A 13746-nucleotide genomic window follows, 5' to 3' on the forward strand; every position below is an offset into this window, starting at 1 on the left:
GCAGAAGTGGCTGCTGCAGAATCCACAGCACTGTTAGAAGTAGGGCGGGGGAGGGGTGCGAGTTTTGTTCTTTGAAATATATTCAGTTATTCATCTTCTACAGTTGTCTTAAAAAAAAAAAAAAAAAAAAGAAATATATTCAGTTAGATTCTTCCTGGTCATTTTTCTTCCCTCCTTCTCATCACTTGGGAATCTGAGGATATGTCACCAGGACACTCTGCTCCAGGGGCATCAGTTTCCCCATTTGAGTTACACATCCTTTGCACCTGTCCTCCAGGAGCTGGCATCCCTGACAATTGAAAAAGGGTTTGGCTACAACGACATACTGACTAGAAAGCACACCCACGGACCCACGGACCATCGGAATGTGAGTAAGGCCCACGACTTAGGCCTCTTTGAAGGCCAGCATTAAATGTTGGTAGAATAAATGAACGAATGGCAAACACGGCTATTTTAAGTATCCGTATGTTTTTTGGAAAGTTGTTATTTTGGCCAAGAGGCTGAGCACACCTTTTGATCTTCATAGGATTCAAAGTCATGACTTTGTAGCCACATTCACAAGACGTGTGGCTTAAACAGATTGAATAATCAACTAGACGCAGCCATAATGTCACCTGTGAGAAATTGTTATGTTTTATTGGGGTTTTGTTGTTGTTTGTTAGTTTTTTGAAAGTCTCATTGTGTTGCCCAGACTGGTCTCAAACTCTTGGGCTCAAGTGATCCTCCTACCTCAGCCTCCCTAGTTGCTGGGATTATAAGCGTATGCCACTGTGCCCAGCAAAACTGTAATGTTTTATACACAGTCATGCACACACATACTCACAGAACTAATTATGACTTAAGAAGCTAGACAGATAGTATCTTACAACTCACTGTTTTCTAGCCATCACATCACAGATGTTGATTAACCATTCAACATTAATTAGGGCTGTATGTTTGCAGGTCCAGTTTTAGAACTTTGAACAAGGTCCATAGTCTTGTGTTGCTGCGGTTACAGTCCTTCACCAATTACTGAGGGTAAATAAGATGTGATCGCAAGAATGTTCCATTCACTGTCTCAAATATTCTCCATAGTCCAAAGAGAAATGACTTTCATTGTGTCTTAGCTTGGTTGTATTGGCTAGTTTCAAAGTAAACTGGGGGCTATAAATTCAAAACTGTCCCACGAGCATGATGCGCCAAGGCTAGGTTGTAAGTGATGACCTCGGCAGCTTCTACTTCTGGCACAGGTGTGTGGCCTTCCACAGCCCCAGGCTGTGTCCTCTGACTCAGTTTTTCTTGCTGTGTAAGGGGTTCTGCCCATTGTCCTCAGCCTGCACGTTTTCTGTTGTATTTTTTCATGTTAGCCAAGCAGATATGGAAATTGCTCTTCTCACCCTGGCGATGCCAGCCACACTTTTCAAAGCATAGTCAGACCATAGTCAGAAAACTCCAAGGCAGCCCCACAGCTTGTGTGTTTCTCAAATGGACAGGCTGCTCGGCTGGTTACTCAGTAGCAATGAGGGAAAGCTCGGCCCCTTTGCTTTGCATTTTGCCTTCGCCAGGTCCCTTGTGGCTTGGCCTTACATACGTCTGGGAACAAAGTTGCCTTTCTGCTTCTCTGTGAGGTCGGCAGAGCATGCCCGACAGGTAGCTTCTAACTGTCTAATTCTGTCTGCAGCATTCTTGTGTTGAAAACGCTGGCCACGAAGTGCCCTGGAGGGGCAGGTGGAGATGGATGACAGAGAGGTGCACCTGGCAGGGGAGGCAGAGCTCCAGGAAAAGGAATGGGTGCTGAAGAAGTGACTCTACTTGGAAACCTGTAACATTCAAAGTCTTGGGGCTATTTTGTTTCAAGGTGTGTGTGTAAGAGATACATTCATAGAGGGAAAAAATCCAAACATTTCAGAGGGGTATAAAGCAAAAGTCTTCCTTCTTCATGGATTTGGATTTGTGACTTTTTATTTAGTATATCCTTCTAGGACATTCTACCTTTATGCAGATATATACGTAGAGACACCCCCCACCTCTCTCTCTCTCTCTCTCTCTCTCTCACACACACACACACCCCCACAACTGGTAGCATATTACAACACTGCTGCCCACTTTGTTTGCTGTTTTGCTTTTCCATGGCAATGTATTCATTCAACAAATAATTTATTAGGCACCTAATGTATGCCGAATCCTATTCTAAATACTTAGGATAGAGCAATGAATAAGCCAAACCTTATTAGTTTTCTATTGCTGCATCGCAAATTATCACAGCACACATTTATCATCTCAGTTTCTGTGGGCCGAGAGTCTAGGCACTATCTGCCTTGGGCTCTCGCCAGGCTGCAGTGGAGGTGTCAGCAGGCTGTGTTCTCATCCGGAGGCTCAACTGCAGAAGACTCTGCTTCCAAGCCCACTCCACTGGTTGGCAGAATCCGTGTCCTTGGGTGGTAGCACTGAGAACTTTGGCTCCTCACAGCTGTTTGCCAGAGACTGTCTGTTCCTTGAAGCTGCTCTCAGGCAGTTCACAGTGGCCACTTGCCTCTTCTGGGCCAGCAGGAGGGAGGCATCTGCTACAAACTCCTGGGCTCAAGCAATCCTCCTGCCTCAGCCTCCCGAGTAGCTGGGACTACAGGCATGCGCCACCATGCCCGGCTAATTTTTTGTATATATTTTTAGTTGGCCAATTAATTTCTTTCTATTTATAGTAGAGACGGGGTCTCGCTCTTGCTCAGGCTGGTCTCAAACTCCTGACCTTGAGCGATCCTGCTGCCTCAACCTCCCAGAGTGCTAGGATTACACGCGTGAGCCACCGCGCCCGGCCAAGATAGAGTCTTATATCATGTAGCACAATTATGAGAATGATGTCCCATCATGTTGCCATATTCTGTTTATTAGAACCAAGTCACAGGTCCCACCCACACTGAAGGAGAAGGAATTGCACAGAGACGGGACCACCAGGAAGTGCAGATCATGGGAGGCCTTCTTTGGAGCTTACATTCTGGTGCGGAAGGCAGACAACAAATGAATAAACAAACGTGTATGCTGGGTGCTGACAATAAGTGCTAAAGTGAACAGTAAAGTTGGATAAAGAGTGCAGGAGTGGAGGAGTGTTACTGCAGAAGGTAGTCAGGGACGGCCTCGGAGGCAGGACCACTGGAGCAGAGCCCCAGGCCCTGAGGGGAAGCGGCGCGCGGCCCTGCCCGTCAGCACGCGGGAGGGCTCTGTGGCAGTGAGGAGCCCTCTGCGGCTGGAGCATCGTGGCAGGTAGCAGATGAAGGCTGCAGCGGAGATGGGGCTGCACCAAGTGGGGGCCTGAGGCTGTGTTGAGGCTCTCTGAGTGTGATGCATAGACGTTGGAAAATTTGGGGTACAGGAGAAACAGTGTTTGGGTTACCTTTGCAAAAGGTCACTTTGTTCCTGGGGTAAGGACGGGTTGAAGAGAGGCATAGTTGGAAGCAGAGAAGCCAGTCTCAGTCATCTCAGCAAGAAATGGTGGTCCAGCCTTGTCAACACAAGGAGACCCTTCTCTACAAAAAATAAAAAAAAATAATTAGCTGTTGCTGATGGAGCCGGTTACAATAAAAAAAAATTAGCCAGGTATGGTGGCACATGCCTGTAGTTCCAGCTACTTGGAAGGCTGAAGTGGGAGGATCACTTGAGCCCAGGAGTCCGAGGCTGCAGTGAGCTATGATCACACCACTGCACTTCAGCCTGGGTAACGGAGTGAGACCCTGGCTCAAAGAAAGAAAGAAGGAAGGAAGGGAGGGAGGGAGGGAGGGAGGTTGGTTGGTTAGGACCCAGGTGGTGCTTGCATGCTCCAGGACAGTAAGGAGCTGTCGTCTAAAGGAGGAGCCTGCAGCATCAATGGCGGATTAGATGTGTGGTGGGAGGGAAACAAATGTCAAGGGTGGTGGCTTGTGGCACTTGAGGGATGGGGTCACCATTTACTGAGATGTGGAAGACAGCCAAGAGGAATGGGTTTTGGCAGAAAAAATCTAGAGTTTGATTTTATCATACACTGTAAGGAAAGTGACATTGTCAAATTCGTATTTTTAGAAGTTTCCCTTGGGCGCTGTGGGAAGGTTGGAATGAGGGCTTAAAGTTTGGACACCCCCAGACCAACAGTTAGAAAGGCAGGTGACAGCCTAGACAAGAGCTAGGCAGGAAGGGCGGAAGCGGAGGGTGGCAAGTGGGGTTGTGCTGTGTTCTGGGTGTGCCGTAGGGAAGATCTGGGGCTCTTCTGAATGTAGGAGGAACAGAAAGATTGCTTTTGTCTCCCAGGCATCAGGCAGAATGTGACTCTCAAAACAAAACAAGAACAATAGCAAAATTGGATTCTACACATGTACTTTGAAAACTTCTTTCAGAAATGACCAAGTAACTCTTTTTTGAGAAAAAGGCCCAGACTGGATTTCAAGGCAGGCAGGCTCTGGTAAGAGAAGGTTCTGGAGTGAGGACTTGATGTTCAGTAAGAGCCTTTGTCTTTAGAAATGGAATCTCTCTTCTTGGACTGTTTAATGGCAGGTGACGTAGTAACAGTCATGAGTACCTTCTAAGGCAAGACCACCTCGTCTGAGGTTTTCTCCCTCATCCACAGACTGCCTAGCGGTGATGAGCTAAAAAGAAAAGGTAAAATGCACAGCACTTTTGGGTGTTGGGTCTTGGTTGGGTTTCTGGGCTTTTTCTCCAAAGTGGCTGCCGGGAACCATCACTTGCTTTGCATGACCCAGCCAAGGGCACCATTTCCTTTGTGTGTGTGTGTGTGTGTGTGTGTGTGTGTGTGTGTGTGTGTGTGAGTGAGTGACAGAGTCTTGCTTTCTCACTGCAGTGGCATCATCATAGCTCACTGCAGCCTCCAACTCCTGGGCTCAAGCTATCTTCCTGCCTCAGCTTCGCAAGTAGCTGGGACTACAGGTGTGCACCACCATGCCTGGCTAATTTTTCTGTGTTTAGTAGAGATAGGGTCTTGCTCTTGCTCAGGCTGGTCTCAAACTCCTGAGCTCAAACGATCCTCCTGCCTTGGCCTCCCAGAGTGCTAGGATTACAAGCATGAGCCATTGCACCTGGCCTTAATAAAGCTTCTTAAGAAACATTTAGTTAGGGGACCACATTTTGAGAACCAACCACCAGTGTAAAGGCTGCATTAAACCCATTCCTCCCTTTAGAAGCAAGACTTGTCAGTTAAGAAAAAATAAAAAAAATAAACCCATTCCTCTCGCCTCCCAGCACCGCTGGCCTAAGAAGGCACAGGCGACTACTCGTCTGAAAACCTCAAGGACCCAAAGGCACCTGCCCCAAAAGAAAAGCTCCCTGATGCAAGCCGGAACCCAGATGTCAGAAGATTTAGCAAAGCAGCTGGCAAGCTACAAAGCTCAACTCCAGCAAGTTGAAGCTGCATTATCTGGAAATGGAGAAAATGAAGATTGGCTAAAATTGAAGAAAGATTTACAAGAAGTCATAGAACTAACCAAAGACCTTCTGCCATCTCAACCTTCTGAAACTCTTACGAGCTCAGACCGTTTTGCTTCTACTCAGCCCACTCATTCGTGGAAGTAGGAGACAGGTGCATGGCAATCTGGAGTGAAGATGGACAGTGTTATGAAGCGGAGGTCGAGGAGACAGATGAAGAAAATGGCACCGCTGCACTCACCTTTGCTGGTCATGGCTATGCTGAAGTGACTCCACTGTTGAGCCTCAAGCCTGTAGAAGGAAGGCAAAAGAGGATAGTGGCAACAAACCCATGTCAAAAAAAGAAATGATGGCCCAGCAGCATGAATATAAAAAGAGGAAGGCTTTGAAAAAAGCACAGAGAATAAAAGAACTTGAGCAGGAAAAAGAGGATGTGAAATGGCAATAGTTCAACAGAGCCTATTCTAAAAACAAAAAAGGCCAGGTAAAGAGGAGTATTTTTGCCTCACCTGAGAGTGTAACGGGCAAAGTTGGAGTAGGAACTTGTGCAATTGCTGATAAACCTGTGACACAATATCAAGATACCTCTAAATACAATGTTAGGCATTTGATGTCTCAATAACCAGAAAAACTGTTGGGTTTCATCTCTGCAGGGCTTTCATTTACCTTTTTATCCTTATATTTTTCTAAAGGTAAATTATTTGTTAGATGAGTAAGGAAGATACCATTGTTGTCATTGTTTGACTTCAATAGAATGAAACTTGAAGAAATTGAATTTGATAACTGCTATTCATTTAACTTCTTTCATTACTACTACCACAGTTCTCTCAAAGTTTGTTGAATAAAGCAACTTTTCTAGATGCTGCTTAGTACAGCACTTAGATGAATTGTTGATCTTCCTATTATCAGGCCCCCACTTAATCTATGATATATACTTTTTGTAAGTTATAACTTGGAATTTTCAGATGCTTTGAACTTGATACATATTCTAGCAATTCATTGAAACATCAAGACAAAACAACAACCTGCTAAAGAGATCTTTACCATTTTTTTAATCTTCAACTTTGAAACCTAGCTTTTGGTCCATTTCAGCCTAAATATAGGTTAATTTATAAATGGCAAAGTTTGTTTTGAGGTTTTTCCTTCAATACTTTGTTTCCTAGGCCTATTATGCCATCACTAAAGTTGATCCAGCTTTTATTTTTATTCGAGTTTTACTTTTATGTAAGAAACCATGTTTAGGATGAGCTACCTTTTCTAAGGTATTTTTGTTTTCTGTATGTTTGCTTTTTCCCTGTGTTGATTTTTCACTTAGTTGTGGTACCATGTTTTGGATGTGTAATGTTTATATGGGAAGACAAAAAGCTGATGTATAGCCCTGTATACAGTGTAGATACTATTTTTGTAAAAAAAAAAAAGGATAAATTAATGAACAAGAGTACTGAATGTTTCATCATTAAAATTTCCTGTATTTCTTGTGCATTAATCTGACCATAATTTTCCTGTATATTATGTTCATGTAGCTGAGTTTATAATTTTTAACTAGATCAAGTCAGCATTTGTTGGTGTAAGTGAACATCACAGTTACTGTCAATTGAGTTTAAGCCAAATATATGCATAAAAAAGGGTCTTCCTATTAATGGAAGAAGATGATTTTTAGGATGTATGTTAACTTTAGTTTTGTATGTTTAACTTTTATTAAATAAAGTGTTTCTAATATCTCATAAAAAGAGAAATATTTACTTAACAAGAAATAATTACATATATTAATATATCTGTGAGATATTAATACAATATGATGTTTTGATATATGTATACATTATGAAATGATTAAATTAAGCTAATAAACATATCCATCACCTCACATATTTATCATTTTTTGGGGTATGAATATTCAAAACCTGTTCTCTTAGCAATTTTGAAATGTACATTGCATTATTATTAACATATTCACCATGCTGTGCAATAGATTTCAATAACTGGCTGGGCGTGGTGGCTCACGCCTATAATCCTAGCACTCTGGGAGGCCGAGGCAGGAGGATTGCTGGAGGTCAGGAGTTTGAGACCAGCCTGAGCAAGAGTGAGACCCCGTCTCTACTATAAATAGAAAGATATTGGCTGGACAACTAAAAATATATATAGAAAAAATGAGCCGGGCATGGTAGCGCATGCCTGTAGTCCCAGCTACTCAGGAGGCTGAGGCAGGAGGATGGCTTGAGCCCAGGAGTTTGAGGTTGCTGTGAGCTAGGCTGATGCCACGGCACTCACTCTAGCCTGGGCAACAAAGTGAGACTCTGTCTCAAATAAATAAATAAATAAATAGATTTCAAAAACTATTCCTTATGTCTAATGGAAACTTTGTACCCTTTGACCAATATCTCCTCCCATCCCCAACAAAGCTCTTATAATGCACAACACACTATGTTAGGGTTCTCCAGAGAAACAGGCCAATATGATCCAGTGTATCTATCTTTCTATCTGCCTCTATTTCTATGCCATCATTATGATTTATTACAAGGAATTAACAAACATGTCTATGAGACTGAGAAGGCCCACAATCTGCTGTGTGCAAACTGGATGCCCAGTGAGCTGCTAGCGCAGTCCAGCGAACCAGAGGGCTAGTGGTGTCTCAGTGAGTGCGGAAGAAGGCTGACGTCTCAGCTCAAGTAGTCCGGCAGAGAGAGCAAATTTCCCCCTTCCTCTGCTCTATGTTCTGTTCAGGCCCTCAGTGGATTGGCTGGATAGACACTTTGCAGAAGGCATTCAGCTTACTAGGTCACTGATCCCTGTGCTAATCTCATGCAGAAACACTCTCACAGACACACCCAGAAGTGGTGTTTTATCTGGGCACCCAGTCCCAATCAATCCCCACATAAAATTTACCATCACAAGTCCACCACTGTGCCATATACTTGGCACTCATACCCAACTCCTTTAACCATATTTATTTATTTTTATAGGTTTTTGTTTTTTTTTTTTTTTTAGACAGAGTCTCACTCTGTTGCCCAGGCTAGAGTGCCATGGCTTCAGCCTAGCTCACAGCAGCCTCAGACTCCTGGGCTCAAGTGATCCTCCTGCCTCAGCCTTCCGAGTAGCTGGGACTACAGGCCTGCGCCATCATGCCCGACTAATTTTTTCTATATATTTTTAGTTGTCCAGCTAATTTCTTTCTATTTTTAGTAGAGGTTAGGTCTTGCTCTTGCTCAGGCTGGTCTCGAACTCCTGAGCTCAAACGATCCGCCGGCCTCAGCCTCTCAGAGTGTTAGGATTACAGGCGTGAGCCACTGTGCCCAGCCCTTGAACCATATTTAATCTCCAAATAAGACAATAACAGGTCATAATTTTGCCTAACATGATGTATCTACTCTGTGTACCACTGAAAATGCACTAACCCTTTCCCAGAAGAGGAGTAAAGTCCTTGAGTGGAGTTTATCGTTCTCCTTGATATTCTGGGACTTAAACACTGTGAATCTTATGATATAGAGTCAATACATCTTATATGTTATGTGATAAAACAAGAGAAAAGAAAACAGTTATTTTCTACACATACACAACCATATTCATAACAAAATAACGAGGAAATTTACTCATGGCAATTGCACTCCTCATTTCTGTAACTGGTCATGTGGCTGTGACCAGTATTTATAGCTACCTTCTTCCATGACCCATTCTGCATTCCCTTTGCCTGTGGCAGGCACCTCAGCTGGTCACACTTCTCTACTTGGTGTGTTGACCCAAATCTTCATTCTGAAAGGGTCCGGGCTATCAGTAGTCCTATCTGGATTGGGTTGTTGTGTATTTGCCCACTGGACTTAACTACAGGGCATGGTAATACTAAGAGATGCCCTCAGGGATCCCTCGCATTGCACACACTCTTCCTTACCTCTGTTGTTGGGTAGTGGTTGGAATTTCCCTTGGTTGCCAGGATTAATCTCTCCAGCCATGACAGTTGATTCAGATGGTTGAGGAGCCCAAAGTAGTTGGTGGCAGCCTTAATCTCCAATTCAATGAGATCCTTGTTGTGTCTCTGGATGGAAGCATTCTTCCCTCTGGAACTAGGACCTCTAGTCCAGCAGAGCAGAAGATCGTGGGAACAGGAACCAAGGAACTCCCAGGCTTAAGTGATCCTGCCTCAGCCTCCCGAGTAGCTGGAACTGCAGGCATGCTCCACCACACCTGGCTAATTTTTTCTATTTTTGGTAGAGACAAGGTCTTACTCTCACTCAGGCTGGTCTTGAAACTCCTCACCTCAAGCGATCCTCCCGCCTTAGCCTCCCAGAGTGGTAGGATTACAGGCGTGAGCCACAGCGCCTGGCCTTCAGTTGATCCAGGGGCCCTCAAACTTTTTAAACAGGGGGCCAGTTCACTGCCCATCAGACCGTTGGAGGGCTGGACTATAGTTTAAAAAAAACTATGAACAAATTCTTATGCACACTGCACATATCTTTTTTTTTTTTTTTTTTTTGAGACAGAGTCTCACTTTGTTGCCCAGGCTAGAGTGAGTGCCGTGGCGTCAGCCTAGCTCACAGCAACCTCAAACTCCTGGGCTCAAGCAATCCTCCTGCCTCAGCCTCCCGAGTAGCTGGGACTACAGGCATGCGCCACCATGCCTGGCTAATTTTTTTATATACATATCAGTTGGCCAATTAATTTCTTTCTATTTATAGTAGAGACGAGGTCTTGCTCTTGCTCAGGCTGGTTTTGAACTCCTGACCTTGAGCAATCTGCCTGCCTCCGCCTCCCAAAGAGCTAGGATTACAGGCGTGAGCCACCGCGCCCGGCCCACATATCTTATTTTGAAGTAAAAAAAACTGGCAAAAACACCCGCACGTGGCCTGAGGGCCATAGTTTGAGGACGCCTGATTATAGACTCTTGAAGTAGGACAGTGAAGGTGTACAGCAACTGCTCTGGTGTGCCTTGTTGGCTGGGATGGGGGAAAGACGCTTGCCAGTTCAATGGCTGCATGTCAGGTACCAGGGAATGTGTTCATTTGCTTAAGCAATGAAATCACATCTGATACTGCAGCTGCAATTAAACACCGCCTGTTTAAGCCTATGGTAATCCACCACATTCCCGAAGATCCATCCTTCTGCACGGGCCAAACAGGCAAGCTGGATGGCGACAGGGTGGGAGTGCACCTCTGCATCCTTCACATCCCTGATGGTAGCACCCATCTCTGCCCTCCCTCCAGGGATGTGCTATTACTTTTCGTTTACCATTCTCTAGGTCAAGGCGCTGCTAGTGGCTTCTAAGTGGCTTTTCCGCCATAATAGCCCTCACTGCACAGGTTGGGTAACTGACACTGGGATTCTTCCAGCTGCTTTGTGTGTCTGTATCCATTCTGCATTCTGGAACAGGAAGTCACTACAGGATGGGTTCAGAGACCCACTGGGCCCAACATGAAACAGACATAAACTGAAACTCCATCCATTACCTGAACTTTAAACCCCTGCTCTCTTTGGTAGGCCGCGGTGACGTTTTGGTCACTATCTTCGAATTAGTATTGGTTCACAGCTAGTGTCCAGTAGTCTCCAACAGTTCTAATTATTTCCTTCTTCCCAGTGCAGTCACCCTGGTAAAAGTCCATAGGTCCTTTGGGGAAGGTTGGGAGAAAGATTGACAGCATAAGTTTTCCACAGTATCAGGGTCCTTCCCCAAGGGACCAGGTCTTTCCCTCATTCAGGTGGCTCCGGGTCAGTGACCTGGCTGGAGTCTAGTGATTCACTGAGAGGCTATGCGTCTCAATTTTTATGATTCTGGTTAGACTTTTGTTCACTTGACCTAGAACTTTTCTGCTTATACAGATCCAGTAAGAATCTCTTTCACTTCTAGGAACACCCTGATAAACTAGCCGATGCCAAAGGTCTCCATGAGTCAGACTATTCTGATTGCTGTCTTGATCCTACTGTTCATCACATGATCCATGCCCACCTCACCTTTGTCGGGTGAATGCCAAAACTTGGCCCCTGCCACCCTGGGCAGGGGTGGGATCTGATTACTCTCACTGCATTTAGGTTTCCCAATTCTGTGACCATAGTTCCCATTGTAAGGCCTGGCCTGCAGAGAAGAGTGACCACAGAGCTCTCCAAGGATGCTGGGTCTCCCTTACAAATTGACTTTTCACAGTACTGGTGAAGGATAAGTCTTTTGAACCCTCCTAGTGTGGATGAGTAGGTCTTTTTTTTTTTTTTTGAGACACAGTCTCGCTTTGTTGCCCAGGCTAGAGTGAGTGCCGTGGCATCAGCCTAGCTCACAGCAACCTCAAACTCCTGGGCTCAAGCAATCCTGCTGCCTCAGCCTCCCGAGTAGCTGGGACTACAGGCATGTGCCACCATGCCCGGCTAATTTTTTCTATATATATTAGTTGGCCAATTAATTTCTTTCTATTTATAGTAGAGACGGGGTCTCGCTGTTGCTCAGGCTGGTCTCGAACTCCTGATCTTGAGCAATCCGCCCGCCTCGGCCTCCCAGTGTGCTAGGGTGACAGGCGTGAGCCACCTCGCCCGGCCCCAAATCCATTTTAACATTCCAATCTCCCTAAGCCTTTGAACCCCTTCTTTACACATACAAGGCAGTTATGGCATTTCCAGTTCACTCACTGCGGGCAACGTTTTGGTCCACGTTTGAGCCACCCAACCAGACAAACGGTCAAAGCCTCTTTGAACTCCTTGAGATGCAACATTAAAGGCAGAATATCTGCTTAGTGAATCTATGACAATAAATTTAACTTGACCCCTCCCTATGTTCCTTCCATTAACCACTCCCTTAGTGTCCATTCCCACACATGTGCCCCATTTCTGTCTATATAAATTAGAGAGCTCAAGTACAGTAGTCCCCTATCCTCAGGGGACACATTCCAAACTTCCAGTGGATGCCTGAAACTGGGTAGTACTGAACTCTATATACACTATTTTTTCCTATACCTATGATACAGTTTAATCTATAAATTAGGCACAGCAAGAAATAAATGGTAACAACCAATAATAAAATAGAACAATTACGACAATATACTGTAGTGAAAATTATCACTGTGGCAGTAACTAACTTTTGCAGTTTGAAGTGCGACAGCAAAAGTAGCACAAATTTCTTTTTCCTTCTTCACAATTTCCCAGATAGAAGATTTGTTCTTACCACAGATCTTAGCAACCTCAGTGTAGGATTCTTTTTCTTTCCTTATCAAGTGGAGAACTTTCACCTTTTCACTCAAATGCAGCACTTTACGGCTTCTGTTTGGCGCACCCGAGTTGCCAGCATCAATACTCTTGCACTTTGGGGCTGTTATTAAGTAAAATAAGGACTACTTGAACACAAGCCCTGCAATACAGCAACCGGCACTGACAACCAAGGTGGCTACCAGCAGGCAAATAGCATATCCAGTGTATAGGGTAAGCCGGATGGAGGTATGAAGGATTCACATCCTGAGCGAGATGGCACAGAATGTCACCATGCTACTCAGAACAGCATGCAATTGAAAACTTATGAGTTGTTTATTTCTAGAATTCTCCATTTAATACTTTTTTTTTTTTTTTTTTTTGGAGAGAGGGTCTTGCTCTGTCTCCAGGGCTAGAGTGCAGTGGCATCATCATAGCTCACAGCTCACTGAAATCTCAAACTCTTGGGTTCAAACAATCCTCCTGCCTCAGCCTCCCAAGTGGTGGGATACAGGTGTGTGTCACCATGCCCGGCCAGTTTTTCTATTTTTTGTAGAGACAGGGTCTCCCTCTTGCCCAGACTGGTCTTGCTCTGTCTCCTGGCCTAGAGTGCAGTGGCATCATCATAGCTCACTGAAATCTCAAACTCTTGGGCCCAAGTGATCCTCCCGCCTCTGTCTTGGATCTGCTAGGATTAGAGGTGTGAGCCACCATGCCTTGCCCATTTAATACTTTTGGACCGTGGTTGACCATGGGTAACTGAAACCTAGGAGAGTGAAACCATGGTTAAGGGCAGACTATGGTAGTTCTCTTGGAATGTAGCATACCTCCTCATGGGTCACACTTCACCTTTAGGGGCCTACTGGGACTTGAGTCTGGTTATAGGTCTAGAAGCAAAAAGGGATGGTGGAGGGTGGGTCCTCAACAGAATCAGCGTTGTCTCACCTGGCACCTGCCTCAGGGGAGGCCATTGCACTTGATCTCAGGCAATTCATTTAATTCCCTGAGATGAGGTTGAGAGGTGGTGGAGACACCAATATCACTGGGGTGGGGAGGCCCCTTCCTTATCAGAATTTAGGAGCTCACAACTACTTGGGAGGCTTAGGTGGGAGGATTGCTTGAGGCTATGAGTTCGAGACCAGCCTGGGCAACATAGTGAGACCCTGTCTGTAAAGAAAAAGAAGAATTTAGGAGTTAGATGTCCCTTATCAG

At 45.0% G+C, this 13746-nt stretch overlaps 1 pseudogene; it reads left to right on the plus strand.

Moving 5' to 3' along the window:
* Positions 1-5304: 5304 nt before the first annotated feature.
* Positions 5305-6004, plus strand: LOC105884747 (survival of motor neuron-related-splicing factor 30 pseudogene; annotated as a pseudogene).
* Positions 6005-13746: the final 7742 nt, after the last annotated feature.

Source organism: Microcebus murinus, chromosome 20 (genome assembly GCF_040939455.1).
Source record: "Microcebus murinus isolate Inina chromosome 20, M.murinus_Inina_mat1.0, whole genome shotgun sequence".
Taxonomy (NCBI): Eukaryota; Metazoa; Chordata; class Mammalia; order Primates; family Cheirogaleidae; genus Microcebus; species Microcebus murinus.